This window comes from Grampus griseus, assembly GCF_964374135.1.
Source record: "Grampus griseus genome assembly, chromosome: 1".
Classification (NCBI taxonomy): Eukaryota; Metazoa; Chordata; class Mammalia; order Artiodactyla; family Delphinidae; genus Grampus; species Grampus griseus.
In genome coordinates this window covers 116,495,236-116,509,544 of record NC_139017.1, presented here as the reverse complement: position 1 = coordinate 116,509,544, position 14,309 = coordinate 116,495,236, and the positions used below count along the sequence as shown (strand labels likewise).

Sequence of the window (14,309 nt, the reverse complement as noted above, 5' to 3'; positions counted from 1 at the left end):
ACTCCATCATCAGTTCCCTGGCACCTCCAAGATACAGGAACTCCTCCAAATTCAGTCCAGTACTTGTTCTCCAAGGAAGGAGAATAAACATCCTCTGACTTGATACCAGATAGGTCCTCCTTTCTCTTTGTTGATAGAAGGATTTTAAGACAGAATCCAAAATCAAAATGGTGCAGGGGCAACGGGCAGGGAGTTTGCAGGTTCCTAAGGCACGAGTGCCGTGTGTTCCAGCCTTCATTCAGCAAATATCTCCCAACCACCATGTAAGCGCCAGATGCTCAGAAAATCAGCCTCATTCACTGTTGACAGCCATCAAATCTAGTTGATTCTTGGGATATTGTCTGACTTTTTTCTTCTCCGATTTAGCTGAACAATAACAATTCATAACTCATTCCCTTCAAAAAGGCCCATGAAGAGCTAAGCCTGATCCTGTCCAGAATGGAAAGTTGAGCTTATTTCATCTTCCATCAATTCCCCTTCCTGTCTATCTCTCAGTCTGTCTGAAACCTCAGTGTGTAAGCTACACTGGTGCAAAGAAGGGATGGAGTCAGAGAAACAGTGGATTTCTTCAGGCAAAAGATGAGTCTCCAACGAGGGAAGTGACAGCAGAATTAGGTGCAGATGGTCGAATGTAAAAGCTATTGGAAAGTGAGAACTGATTTTTTTCTCTTATAGGTTATTACAAAATATTGAGTATAGTTCCCTGTGCTAAACAATTTGAAAAAGATACTTATATATGTATAACTGACTCACTTTGCTGTACACCTGAAACTAACACAACATTGTAAATCAACTATACTTCAATTTTAAAAACAAAGAAAAAAACAAACAAAAACAAAGTGAGAATTGATAGGACTTCGTGACCCACTGAAGGTGGAAGATAGGAGAGAGTAGAGACTCAAAACTGCATCTGGGGCTTCCCTGGTGGCGCAGTGGTTGAGAGTCCGCCTGCCAATGCAGGGGACACGGGTTCGTGCCCTGGTCCGGGAAGATCCCACATGCCGCGGAGCGGCTGGGCCTGTGAGCCATGGCCACTGAGCCTGCACGTCTGGAGCCTGGGCTCCGCAACGGGTGAGGCCACAACAGTGAGAGGACCGCGTACCGCAAAAAAAGAAAGAAAAAAAACAAAAAAAAACCTGCGTCTGAAGTCACACTCCGAACTTAGAACAGGAAGGAAGCTGGGCCTGTGTGTGTGCCTGTTTGTCGTTGGTGGGAGAGGGGTGTTTAGGAGGCTCGCTCTGGGCACATTTCTTGGAGATGCCACATTGAGATGTTTTGTAGATAATCAAATATCATCTCCCTCTCTAGAGAGTGGCCTGGGCTGGAGAATATAGGTCTGGGGATCAGCAACAAAGCAGTGGTTAATAGAAGCCAAAAAATAAAAAAGGGTAAGATTACTTCAGGAGGGGTTATAGAGCAGAGGTCCTGAACTAGCCCTGCAGGTGTTTTTGGTTTTGCTTGTCATTTATTTTTATTCTTGTTTTTGATGATTTGGCAATAAAAGATTTTTCTGAAAGACCAAAGTTTTGTAAAATCACACACTAAAATAATAGGACTTTATGGGGGAGATAAGGATGAGGCAAATCACTCAAAACCCATGTTTGTAACCAGAACATTAATAAAAATAAAAATAATCTTATTAAATTATCAGCGCAGTTAAAAAGCATGTTAAATTCCTAATAATTTTTTTTGGTGAGAACATTTACGTTTTACTCTCTTAGCAAATTTCAATTTTACAATACAGTGTTATTAACAATAGTCACTATGTTTCGCATTAAAGCCTCAAATCTTACTGACCTTATAGCTGAAAGTCTGTACCCTTTTACCAACTTTTTCCTATTTCTCCCCCTAATCCACCCCCTCTCAGCCCATGGCAACCACTTTTCTACTCTCTGTTTCTAAGGGTTTGGCTTTTTTTTTTTTTTTAAGATTTCTCATATAAGTGATATTATGCAGTATTTATTTATTTATTTATTTTTGTTTGTTTGTTTGTTTTTTTGTGGTACTTGGGCCTCTCACTGCTGTGGCCCCTCCCGTTGCGGAGCACAAGCTCCGGACGCGCAGGCTCAGCGGCCATAGGCTCACGGGCCCAGCCGCTCCGCGGCATGTGGGATCCTCCCGGACCGGGGCACGAACCCGCGTCCCCTGCATTGGCAGGCGGACTCTCAACCACTGCGCCACCAGGGAAGCCCCTGCAGTATTTATTTTTATCTGTCCACCTTGTTTCACATAGCACAGTCCCCTCAAGTTCCATCCACGTTGTTGCAGATGGCAGGATTTCCCTCTTTCTCATGGCTGGGTAATATGCCATTGTGTATATATACCACATCTTCTTTATCCATTCATTCGCTGATGGGCACCATTGGCTATTGTGAATAATGCTAGGGTAAACATGGGAAAGTAGATTTCTCTTTGATATCCTGTTTTTATTTCCTTTGGCTATGTACCCAGAAGTAGGATTGCTGGATCATATGGTAGCTTTATTTAATGGAACTTTCGTACTGTTTTCCATAGTGGCTGCACCAGCTCACATTCCCACCAACAGTGTGCAAACGTTTCCTTTTTCTGCATTCTCACCAACACTTGTTATTTCTTGTCTTTTTGATGATAGTCATTCTGATAGGTGTGAGGTGATGGCATTTGCATTTCCCTGATGATTAGTGATGTTGAGCACTTTTTCATGTGCCTCTTGGCATCTGTATGTCTTCTTTGGAAAAATGCCTATTCGGTTCCTCTGCCCATTTTGTAATTGAATTGTTTGGTTTTTTTGCTATTGAGTTGTATGAGTTCCTTATATACTTTGGATATTAACCTCTTATCAGCTATATAATTTGCAAATATTTTCTTTCATTCACAGTTTAAAACCATTTTAAATTCTCAATAAATGTTTTTTAAAAAGAGAATGACTCACAGCTTGATAGAAGGTGGTGTGAGGAAGGGTTGAGGCTGCTGAGTTGAAGAAGAAAGAGCAAATGTACTAATTAAGGTAAACACCCAATAAGTATTTCCAAGCCAGAGTGTATGCAGGCTTAAAGGAAGAACAGGGAATGAATGTACTTTGTGCTCAGTAGCTGTTACTCCTTGGTGTCAGATGATGAGAAAAACCAGTAGAAAACGAACACGAACCTGTCCCAGGTACTGATATCAGTCTCATCTTCACCAGGGGACACATAAAAGAAACATTCCTTTTCCTCCTCTGTCCTACCCGACCAATAATATTTATGCTTGCAATTCCTTGCTCTCAGCAAGGGCCCTGAAGAGATCAAAATGACTGTATTCCAATTTGAATGGCTTTAGCACGAGGGTATTCAGTATCCGTTAGCCACAGCCTGCACCACTCCCTATTGTCTTTACACCCCCTCCTATCCCAACCATTCCACACGTTTATGTTTCCTGCTTTCTCTCTGTTGGATTTTCACTTTCAGGCCCTTGTGTAGAGAAGGAAAGAATTTAGGGGAAAAGCTCACCTTTGAGGGCAGGCCAGGAACTAAAAAGTGGTCACCGGAGAGGCAGATGGAGCATCGGAAGAAAATGTTAGAGCTGAAACCAGAGGACGGGAGGATTTCAGAAAAGCAGAGTCATGAGTGTGAGATGCAGTGGAGAGGTCCTAAGAGAGCATTGGATTTATGGAGCAGTACAGCACTGGTAGCTCTGCCAGGAGCAGTTTGTGCATGGTATGGTGAGGGCAGGGGCAGGCTGCCACACAGGGAAACGGGGCTGCAGAGAGGGAGGAGGGAACGTGCTCCACTCTTTCAAGAAATTTGATGGGGAAAGAAAGGAGAGAGGAGCAGCTTCTACAGGGAGGCACGTTGAGAGAATTCTCTTTGTACGACGATGAGATAATTCTCTTTGTACGACAAGGAACACTTGAGCATACTATTTTTAGACTGAAGACAAGTAGCTACTGGAGAGGAAAAGGGAAATGATTGAAGATGAGAGAGCGAGAGCACGAGAAAAGACTAAATGGAACAACTCTCCAGGGAGCTTATTTCCATTACATAATTCACTAAACAAACGTGGATTCGTCTTTTTTTCGGTCCTAGCACCCTCGGACTGGAGGTATGATTTCTGGCAATACATTTACAGAATCTCCCCTGCCCCTCTTCACACACACCCCAGTAACTGCTCTGGGTAGAGCCTTTGTAAAGATCCCCGTACTATAGTGACGAGGACCAGAAAACATCTGTTGGCAGTGCTTTTGCCAAATTGGAATGAAGGGTTGCATCCCTGGAACAGCCAGGAACTGACGCAGGCCATCTCTGTTGTGACCCAGCCGTGAAGGCGGTGAGCGGATCTTCAGGATGAATGAAACCCCTTTATTACTGATATATTGCCTGTCTCATTATACTTAACATTTCAAACGTTATTAATTTTTAATTATTTACATTTAATTATCTGCATCACTTAAGCATCCAAATTCCACAGCTGATGTTCTCAATGAAATATTTACTAAACAATCAATCCGCTTGGATTCCACAGAGCTGAATATTTTCAATTTGCAGCCAACCTCTCCTCCAGGAGGCTGCCTTCTCATACTTGTGTTTTGGGTGGACGTGGCTGCACTCTGGGCGCTTGCGGCTTCAGCTGTGGCATCCGCTCTGTCTCAGGGATGCTCTGTCAACTCTAATGGGATGGATGGCCCTGCTCAACATTAGTGTTAGCAGGTTGAGTGCCATGGGGACACTCACGCCATCTCCCTTCTCATTTCTCTTCTGTTAGGGCTGGAAATGCATTAACAGGGAGCCAGTTCTGGTGATAGGAAAGCAAAACAGTCTTATTATTGGTGGTCAAAAGGCAGAGGCAGGATGAAAACTAATCATAGCTCCCACAAGAGATGGTCACTCACACAACTGATCAAACAGCTGACTTTTCCTTGCAAAATCAGGACCCCCTGTCAATGGGAATATCATTTCCAGAGCAAAGGCCAAGGAAAGCAGGCTTATTCCCTGACACAACTATCCCACAACTCCGTCATCCTTTGTGCAGGAGGAGGGGGCCCAGGGTCTACAAAATGTGCACTGGTTTCACTTGGTTTTCCAAGAGTGGAGTTAGAATTATGCTAATCTACCTGTGCTCACAAGTGGGGTCTCCCTTGCAGCCTCTTACAAGATCACTGAGAGGGTTGATTATGTGATGTATCCGGGAGAGTCGTTGAGAGTACGGGATATGCGTTAGACCTTCATTCATTCCACAAGTATTTACTGATCACCTGCCGTGTGGCAGGCACTGGAGAGGCAGAGGCAAACAAGACAGACCTAGTTGCTACTTTCATGGAATTTATATTCCAGTAAATGTAAGTCTCCGGAATTTGAATCATGACTGCCACCTACTTGCTGAATGACTTTGCATAAGTTAATGAACCTCTACGGGCCTCAATTTCCTTATCTGAAAATGGGAGTAATCAGAGTACCTCCCTCATAGAGTCACTGTGATGATTATTTAGTTATGCACATGCAAATGAGTGTGAAACTCAGGAATCATAAGACTGGCACCATAGCCAGCTTCACTGAGTTGTAACTTAGTTATGCACGTATAGTTTCAAAACTTGTATTTGAGGCATTTAACAGAATTAACATTTTAATTATGAGTATTAAATTAAAATTGTTATTACGGGGCACAGCTCTAGTTTAAGGAGCAGTTGGAGACAAGATACAGAAGATGTGGCTGTGGTGACCAGATGTTAGAGAGGAAGGACTTCTGAGTTCAGGTAAAGTCAGACCCATTAGTATGCAACCTGGCATGAAATAAGTGTTCAATAAATACTAGTTGTTGTCAGTATTATTACACTTATTAGGCCCTGAAGTCTTCATAAATAAATAAGACTGACATAATGGAGCACAAGTGTGGTACTTGTACATATCAAATAATAATAAATGTTAGCTCACACAGACATGTGTTAGTGTGCTTTTTTATGACAGGCTGTTTCAAACATGTATTAAATGGAAGGGACCTTAGAAATGATGTCATCTGGCTCCCTCAGGGTGATGAAACCTGAGATCCTTAGAAGTAAAATAACTTGCCCAAGTCACATAGCGAGTGGTAAACTGGAAAGCCAAATCTGGTCTTTTGCCCCAGCTGGAAAAGGTCTGCTGTACCTACACTGCCTCTCTTCGAAATACCTCACCTCCCATTTGATGAAAATGATGATAAGTTAGGTCCACACCACATGGCCGCTGCAAACACCTTTCCCTTTCATGCCAAGCTTAGTTACAAGCTTTGGAGTGCACCTATTTTGTCTTCGCTGGCTCCTCACTTTTCTGCCACCTGCCTTTTTGGGTTCATAATAAAAATAAAATCCAAACACAAAAATCGTAAACCTGGGCTTCCCTGGTGGCGCAGTGGTTGAGAGTCTGCCTGCCGATGCAGGGGACACGGGTTCGTGCCCCAGTCCGGGAAGATCCCACATGCCGCAGGGAGCGGCTGGGCCCGTGAGCCATGGCCGCTGAGCCTGCGCGTCCGGAGCCTGTGCTCCGCAACGGGAGAGGCCACAACGGTGAGAGGCCCGCGAACCGCAAAAAAAAAAAAAAAAAAAATCGTAAGCCTGACAATCGTAGCTGGTTTCACTGGATGGCTTAGTTATGCTTGTAGAGATTCACTGAAAACTTTTATTTGGAGCCTCAAAAAATTAGCATTTTTATTGTGAGTATTAACTAAAACTTGTCATTACTGGGCACAGCTTTAGTTAAGTAGCAGTTGGAGGCAAGATATAGAAGCTGTGGCTACGGTGACCAAATGTCAGGATTGTCAACTCGGTAATGTCACCACTCATCACTGGGTGATGAGTCAGACATTGGGTAATTTCTTGTATCACACAAGCCTCTTAGGAACTACCTCTGTTCCTTCTTAAACATACAGTGTTGTGCTCAGTGGTTTGCACTGAACATATAACAGGCAGCATTCAGAAAAGTTGGTTGGCAGCTCCTTCTAAAATAGACCTGAGTTTATCTTTGTGGCATATAATTTCTCATGCTGAAGAGTTCACATTACCATCAACATAATGACAGGGCCACAGCAGGCAGTCCTGAAGTACTTCTAAATCCAGGTGCCCCCAACACCACAGCTCTTTCTAGCAGGCTGGGGAGAAGGCTATCGAATTCCATCCATGAACAATCAGATACAAGTAACATGAGAGCTTAACCAGAAGTTTCCCCCCGCCCCCCCTCCGCGATGTCTCAGTATGTAATTCATGCTTTTAATTCAGTATTGTGACAAGACAGTACATCTAGTTCACGGAGACCAGTTCTAAAATATGAAGACATGTTAGCGGCCGAGGTTCGGGTTGTACACATTTCAAATGGTATGGGATTTCTCTGGAGTACAACAATACATATTGTGTTCTTTAGCGAAAGTAGGGTGTGAGTTTGCACACGTAGGGTGCAGTAGGAAGGTTGTGGCTGCCCAGCAGATAATTTATTTAGTCGTCGTGTGCTGAGGAGTACAAGGGTTTGAGTGTAGACCCATCAAAAGAGAGGAGGCCTGTGTGTCCCCACTGCTGCTTCTCTTACCCTAAGGCTGCCCAAGGTGATAGCTTTCATCCTGGTAGGATGTAGAAGTGCTTCCCCTGATAATACAGTGCCAGAAATCTAGTAGTAAACGTGTCCTGGTTCTGTCTGAGAATGCTGGCAACAATTCCTGTGGAATTGCTTTCACTTTTTAAAAGAGAGAAATAGATGGCTATTGGGTCACTTCCACAGCTAACAGTTTATAGGTCAGTATGATCCGGAGCTAAGAAATGTGATAGTCATTATGAAAAAGGGAAAGCTTTGTTTAGCAAAGAATTTTTGTTTAATCATAGGCCCAAGGAGGCTGAGTATAAAAAGTATTTAAGGTACCGAGAATAAGTTAGATTGCCCCCTCTCTATCTTCCTTTCTTATCCACCTAATTATTTATTCTGCACCCCTACCCACCCCTGAGAATGTGAGCCACATGGAGGTAGGGATGCTTGTCCATTTGCTCACTGTGTATCCTCAGGGCTTTACACAGAGTCTGGCATATGCAGTTATTGAGTATATACTCACTGGCAAGCAAATGAATGAATGAGTGAATTATAATCTGAAAAACTATCCTTCCAAAAGAATTCATTTTTGGAAATAAGCTAGCACATTGCCTGTAAAGCAGCTTCCTTGAATAAGGACAAGTTTTAGGTTCACAGGAGATTTTAGCATCAGCCTAATGACACCGATTTCCCCTGGAAACCGCTCTCTGCTTCTCTCTCCCAGTTTGTCTTCCCCAGCATTTTTTTTGGATCTGTAGTTATAGCTTTTTCTCCCCAGAATTCACCTGAGAAGAAATTGTCTTTTCCTTACATTTGGATCTTAGCAAATTGAGGAAAACCAACTAAGGCGAACATCTGACCATCTTTGGTAAAAAAAGAGGCCAGGAAGCTCACGACAGACCGTGGCACTGCTGCCTTAGGGGCTGCTGGGCAGCTTGGGCCCGACTCAGAGTGGTTCTCCTGGGAAACTGGGATTGACTCAGTAGAAGTCCCAGTGCCACGCCAGTCACAGGGTGAAGCAGCTGTGGCGTGGGCCCTACACGGCGAGGGTCTGTAAAACCCTCCTTACTGTCCCGAGCCGCGTCAGGAGTTCTAAGATTCCAGGACTCACCTAAACCTGATAAAGTGTGTCCAGAGGGCCTGGCATTAACGCTGAGTTGTTCTTTAAGTACAAGATTGCGGTTTCCAATAAAATGGGTTTGTGATGCCTGAGGTGATTTTGTGGGAGAAAAAAAGGAAGATTAAAAAGACTGTGTCAAAATAGTGTTTTGATAAGACCAGAAGCATAATTTTAGAAAATGGAAAGTAGTAGGCATGCAGTAGAAAATGTGCTCGGCCCTGCCCTCCCGGGAGGAACGGGGGTGATAAATCATCCCTCGCTATTTCCAATTTTTCAGGTGTCAAATAGTTCTACATTTTGTAGACTTAAATCTTCTACATTGTGAGAAAAGAATGAATGTACAACCCCATATATTTAAGCTTCTATTATTGCATTTGCCATCTTTTTTTAATTTTTGGAAGATATTTCATTTACCCTTTTCAGGAATATATATGATCCCGTGCTTTACTTTCTTGTGAAGGAGGGAGAGTTAAACAATAAGCTTCTTGGTTTAGGAAGAACGAATTAGTAAATTTTCCTCCGGTTCTCCAGGCCTGTGGCAACTATTTCTTTCCTGACAACTGAACTTTGCATCCCAACCTCCATTACTCTTAATAGAAGCCAAGCATTCTCTCCTCCTCGCTGTGCTATGAGAATCATTTTTCCTCTGAGTGGAGTAATGGCTGTGAAGTCATTTAGGTATTCACAGAAAAAATAGCCTTTTACTGTTGTTTTTTATTCATTCCCGGAATGAGGCTAAGAGAAACCCTGTTCCATTTTACTGTAAATACTATTAATCCAGAGATGACTTCTTAGTATACAGACATGACTGGTTTGAATTTAAATGAGTTGATATTCAGAGTTTTCATCTAGACTCAGATAAAACAAAAACTTATCCAGTGACTGTGGTTGAATTTAGAGTTGCTATTTAGATTGCCTAAACAATCTTGTATTATATTTTCAGTACACCAGGTATGAAAAAAAGAGAGTAAGAGCTACATTCCACAATTCTGAGGTATATTAGATCCTGAAAGTATCTACTTCACCTCCCTTATTGCTGACTTATTCTTTCCTGACCTCATTCCCAAAGAAACTCACCCGTTTCCTCCACCAGGTCCAGGACCAATATCTTATTTTAAGTAAGAAGTTTTCACTCAAAAATAGGTAGACTTTTGAATTTGACAAAGTAGAGATTAGAGTTATGGTGCTGTTTTAAGAGAAAAATTGGGAGGTCTGATTCCCAATCTACATAATAATTCAACAGAATTGAAGGCTGTCTTTAGCACTTTGTATTACCAGCAAGTAATTACCTCCAACTAGAATGAAATGAGGGTCGAGAATGGTCTCAAGTAATCAAGTGGAAGTGTTACTTGCTTTACTGAGCATGCTAATACAAAGCTGCATTTGGAAGAGTTAAAGAAGAAAAATGCCTCCAACCTAAATTGCCTTGTGAGCTTTTTTTGCAAGAGTGGGCCAGAATGGTTCGTGGATGATAAAAAAAGTTTAAGTTGTTTAGTTTTAATACTTTAGATGACTTTACCTAGGAATGTAAGTGATTTGGGATTCATGTTTTTGCGTCTAAATTTAATGGTGCATTCTATGTACATAAGGATAAGCAGACATACATTTTTTTGTACATGTAACTTAACTATTTTCAAATAGATGTGCCTATCCCTGAATGGATGGGTTGGCATCCTACCAAATTACAAAATTAAGTAGATATGAATTAGTATATGGAAGTGTTACTGAACCAAACTTGGGTTCGCCCACCCACCGCCCAGCAAAGCCAATCAACTGACACACTGCTGTGAAGGAAAGTACAGTCTATTTGCAGGGCGCCAAGCAAGGATAGTAGGCAGCTCAGGCTCAAAAGACCCAAATTCCTCTATGGTTTTCAGGGAAGGTTTTTAAAGGTAACATTTGGGGTGAGGGTTGCAGAGTGCATGACTTTCTTTTGATTGGGGTGGTGGTTAGGTGACAAGGTGGAATTTCAGGAATCTCAATCAACTTTCTGGTTCCAGCCAGACTGGGGTCAGCACGTTGTCACCATCCTCCACCTGGTCAGGGGTCTTAATTTCTGCATAACAACTCAAAGATGCGTCAGATTGTTACGTATATTCCTTCAGGAGGACTCTTGTCTTATCACTGAACTGATGTTCAAGCTATCTTGTTTAATTGCTTTTCCTTTGTTTCTGCATTCCATCACTTCTCTAATTAGTAACCATTTGAGTCTTCTCTTTGAAGCTCAGGGAAGGCATAGGAGACTAAAATCTTTTCTACAGACAAGAAAGGGTGGGGAACACAGATGCTTTTGTACATGGGAGGGCCTCATAGGGTCCTGCTCAATTTCAATCCCCCCTTTTCTTTAATACTTCTTACTCCTGAGGGGAACAGGGGTGGGACAAGAAAGGGAATTAAGTTTTAGATAGAGAGGTTAATCATACTTGTCAGGGGAACTCGGTTTTAGCAGGGGTCCCGGTTTCAGAAGTACTAGCTGAGTTCAGTTCCTCTTGTGAAATTCTAGGCTCATAAAACGTACTGATCCAAACTCAGACACATTTTTATTTACTCAGTTATCCATGATTCCAGTCTGCATGGGCAACAATTCAAATTCATAACAATAATTTATTTATTAGCAACAGACTAACTTTGAGAATAAAAATGCAACCAGGTCGAGAATTCCTGAATTTGCTTTTTTTTTTTTCATTAGACATTAACTGAAGTTTAGGATGAGTAATATTTTATACATCTAGGTTGATGATAATATAAATAATCCTGGTCTAAAAGCTGTATCCTGTAGCTTTAAAAACATTTTTTCTGGGAGCTTCCCTGATGGCGCAGTGGTTAAGAATCCGCCTGCCAGTGCTGGGGACATGGGTTCGAGCCCTGGTCCTGGAAGATCCCACGTGCCGCGGAGCAGCTAAGCCCATGCACCACAACTGCTGAGCCTGCACTCTAGAGCCCGCAAGCCACAACTACTGAAGCCCGTGCACCTAGAGCCCATGCTCTGCAACAGAAGAATCCATCGCAATGAGAAACCCGTGCACCGCAATGAAGAGTAGCCCCCACTTGTCACAACTAGAGAAAGCCTGCGCACAGCAGCCAAAAATAAATAAATAAAACAAATAAATGTATTAAAAAAAAGAAATTTCTTCTCTATCATGTAACAGGAAATAAGTAGAGATTAAGCTCTCTTAAAATAATTAAAGAAGACAATTTAGATGATACAAACTTTATTTAACACTTCATGAAGCAAGCAGTCTCCGTTCCCAAGGGTCCAGAGAACTTCAAAATGGACTGGAAGGCAGGAAGCTTTTATAGGATAAAGAATGAGGAATAGAGAAGGGAAATTTTAAATGAATAAGGAAAAGGGAATATGTACAGAGCCCAGAGTTGGCTTGGCATGTGGGGACTGCTTGACTGTATATACTGCATTTCTGGTCAAGTGGAACATTTATAGGGACTTGAAAGTTACATGTTTCAGTTTGCTGACATGGCCCCCCAGGCAGAAGCAGCTCCATCTTGGACCTAGACATTTATTTCAACAGCTCTTTAAACTAAATTAGTAACTTTATTTATTTTTTTTTCAAGAGGAAAATTAGTTTTTATTTCAGATGTTGTAGTAAGAAACTCAATTGGTATCTTCTTTTTTTTTAATTGAAAATTATGATAACCATATTTACTCATTAAATACTGTTTTTCTAAAACACAGCTTGGAAACAGCCAGCATGCATGTTTCACCTCAGTACAATGGATTTAAAACCAAGTATGCATGTTACATGCATCAAGGCTAGATTACAAATTATCATGGTCATCATCATCTTCACATTTTATTTTCAAAGCATTTGATGATTCACTGGCAGTATTTTGTGATGACACCATGTTAGTGGTAATAAGAATGTCTTTGGACCTAATTAATGATGGATTAATTAGAACATTCTGAACTGCTGATGTTGCAGGAATTGATGCTTTCACAGCTGGGGATTGTGAGTGGGCATCTGTACTGTGAACCTTTGCCCTCTGAGGGACACTGGAGTCCCTACTTTAGTTGACACAGACATGGTGTGTGGGGTTGGTGTGTCAAGTGTGGGAGTACTTGGTCTGCTAATAACTGAACCAACACTTTATCGCAGAACTGTTCTTCTTCCCACAGAAGTAGATCCCTGTTTTGTAAAGACTTAAATCTATAATTTGGAGCAGTCAAGGAGTATCTACCAGTTGGCAATCTAGAGCCTGAACATGGCTTGATCAATGGCAAAGGGGTTTGATTTCTTTGCTTTGTGATATCTAATAAAAAATCTCTTGGGGGAGGAGAGGTAAATGACTCAGAATCTTCTCTTCCTTCATTACCTTCATTTCTGTCAGCTGCGGACAGGACATGACAACCAGAATTAATCTGCACATTAAAATGATTAACCATAAGGCTATGTAATTCAGAAGGAAGGAGTGGGGATGAAAGGCTGAGTAGGAAAAAGAAATGAAACAGGAGATAGGATTGTTTTCTTTGCTGTGCAGAAGCTTTTTAGTTTGATGTAATCGCACTTGTCTGTTTTTGCTTTTGTTGCCAATGCTTTTGATGTAAGGTCCATGAAATCACTGCCAAGACCAATGTCATGAAGCTTATCCCCTGTTTTCTTAAGGAAAATTAGTAACTTTAAGTGAGGGATTGTTAAAGTTAAAAGATCATGATTATTAAAAAGTTACAAAACTATTGAAAGTTTACCAAAGTATTTAATTCACCTTCAAAGTTTATCTTTTATCTTATAAGGGTGGTTTTTTTAGTACATACTAAAACAAGAAAGGAACACTTGGGGAAACTAGGGCCAGAGAGAAAATTTGGGCATGTGTATAAATTCCCCTCAAATCCCTGTATCCTGTGCTGACACATTCATGTTTCTAAGCAGGATAACAGGAAAGGATCTCTAAAAAAAAAGTGCAAAACGTTGAATCCTGAAGAAGTCTCCTGTCCTGCATTCTGCCCCACCTTGTCATCCTCAGATGCAATGGGCTTGATAAATTAGAAGAAAGGTCAGGATAAGGTAGGCTATGCGTCAGTAATAAATAAACCTCAATGAGTAAATTGTTTAAGACACTGAGGATTTTATTCTGCACTCAAAGTCCAGAGTGGATCAGGTGACCCTCTCCTATCCTGCGGCCTGCAAGGTTGCTGTGTCAAGAAAAGAGGAGGCTAAAAGTTTCCCCACATGTCTGTAGGGGCCGGGAAGTGCCCTCGTGACACTTCTTCCACATTTCATTGATTGTAACTCAGCCACATTGTCCCAACCTAAGGGAGTTTGGGTCAGCAAGGGGACATGAAGTGGGACTTAGACGTCTCTACCTCGGAAGACTTTCTGACTCCTGTAAGCTCCTCCCACCTAAGTGATCAGCTCCCTGATTTCTCTCCTCAGAACCAACATCCCCCCAAAGAAAGAGAACTGGCCAGTGAGAAAGAGAGAGAGAGAGTAAATGGGAGCACTACATCTCCTACCAAGCCCCAGAGCACAGAATTCCAGAATAGCACCATATTCCAATGTTAGAGACTCCAGGTCATCCCGCACGTCATTTTATTAATGAGTGAAAAAAGAAAGAAAGAAAACTATTGAAATAAGACTATAAACAGAATATACTGCTCACTCTACTTCCCTTCCTCCCGTGTGACTATTCCCACTATAGTGAATCTGATAAAGTGTATGTCTGGTTTTCTTACTCCAAAA

The 14,309-nt window shown here is 41.9% G+C and overlaps 1 protein-coding gene and 1 pseudogene across 3 annotated transcripts in view; one reads left to right on the top strand and one right to left on the bottom strand.

Annotated features, from left to right (window-relative positions):
• Positions 1-14,309, top strand: part of ST6GALNAC5 (ST6 N-acetylgalactosaminide alpha-2,6-sialyltransferase 5) — a gene marked incomplete at both ends in the record, with an annotated part of 177,491 nt that overhangs the window by 69,952 nt on the left and 93,230 nt on the right. The gene's annotated exons all lie outside the window — the stretch shown is intronic.
• On the bottom strand, positions 12,391-13,015 carry LOC309828789 (transcription initiation factor TFIID subunit 9-like; annotated as a pseudogene). The gene has a single exon. The product of its transcript is annotated as a transcription initiation factor TFIID subunit 9-like (transcript).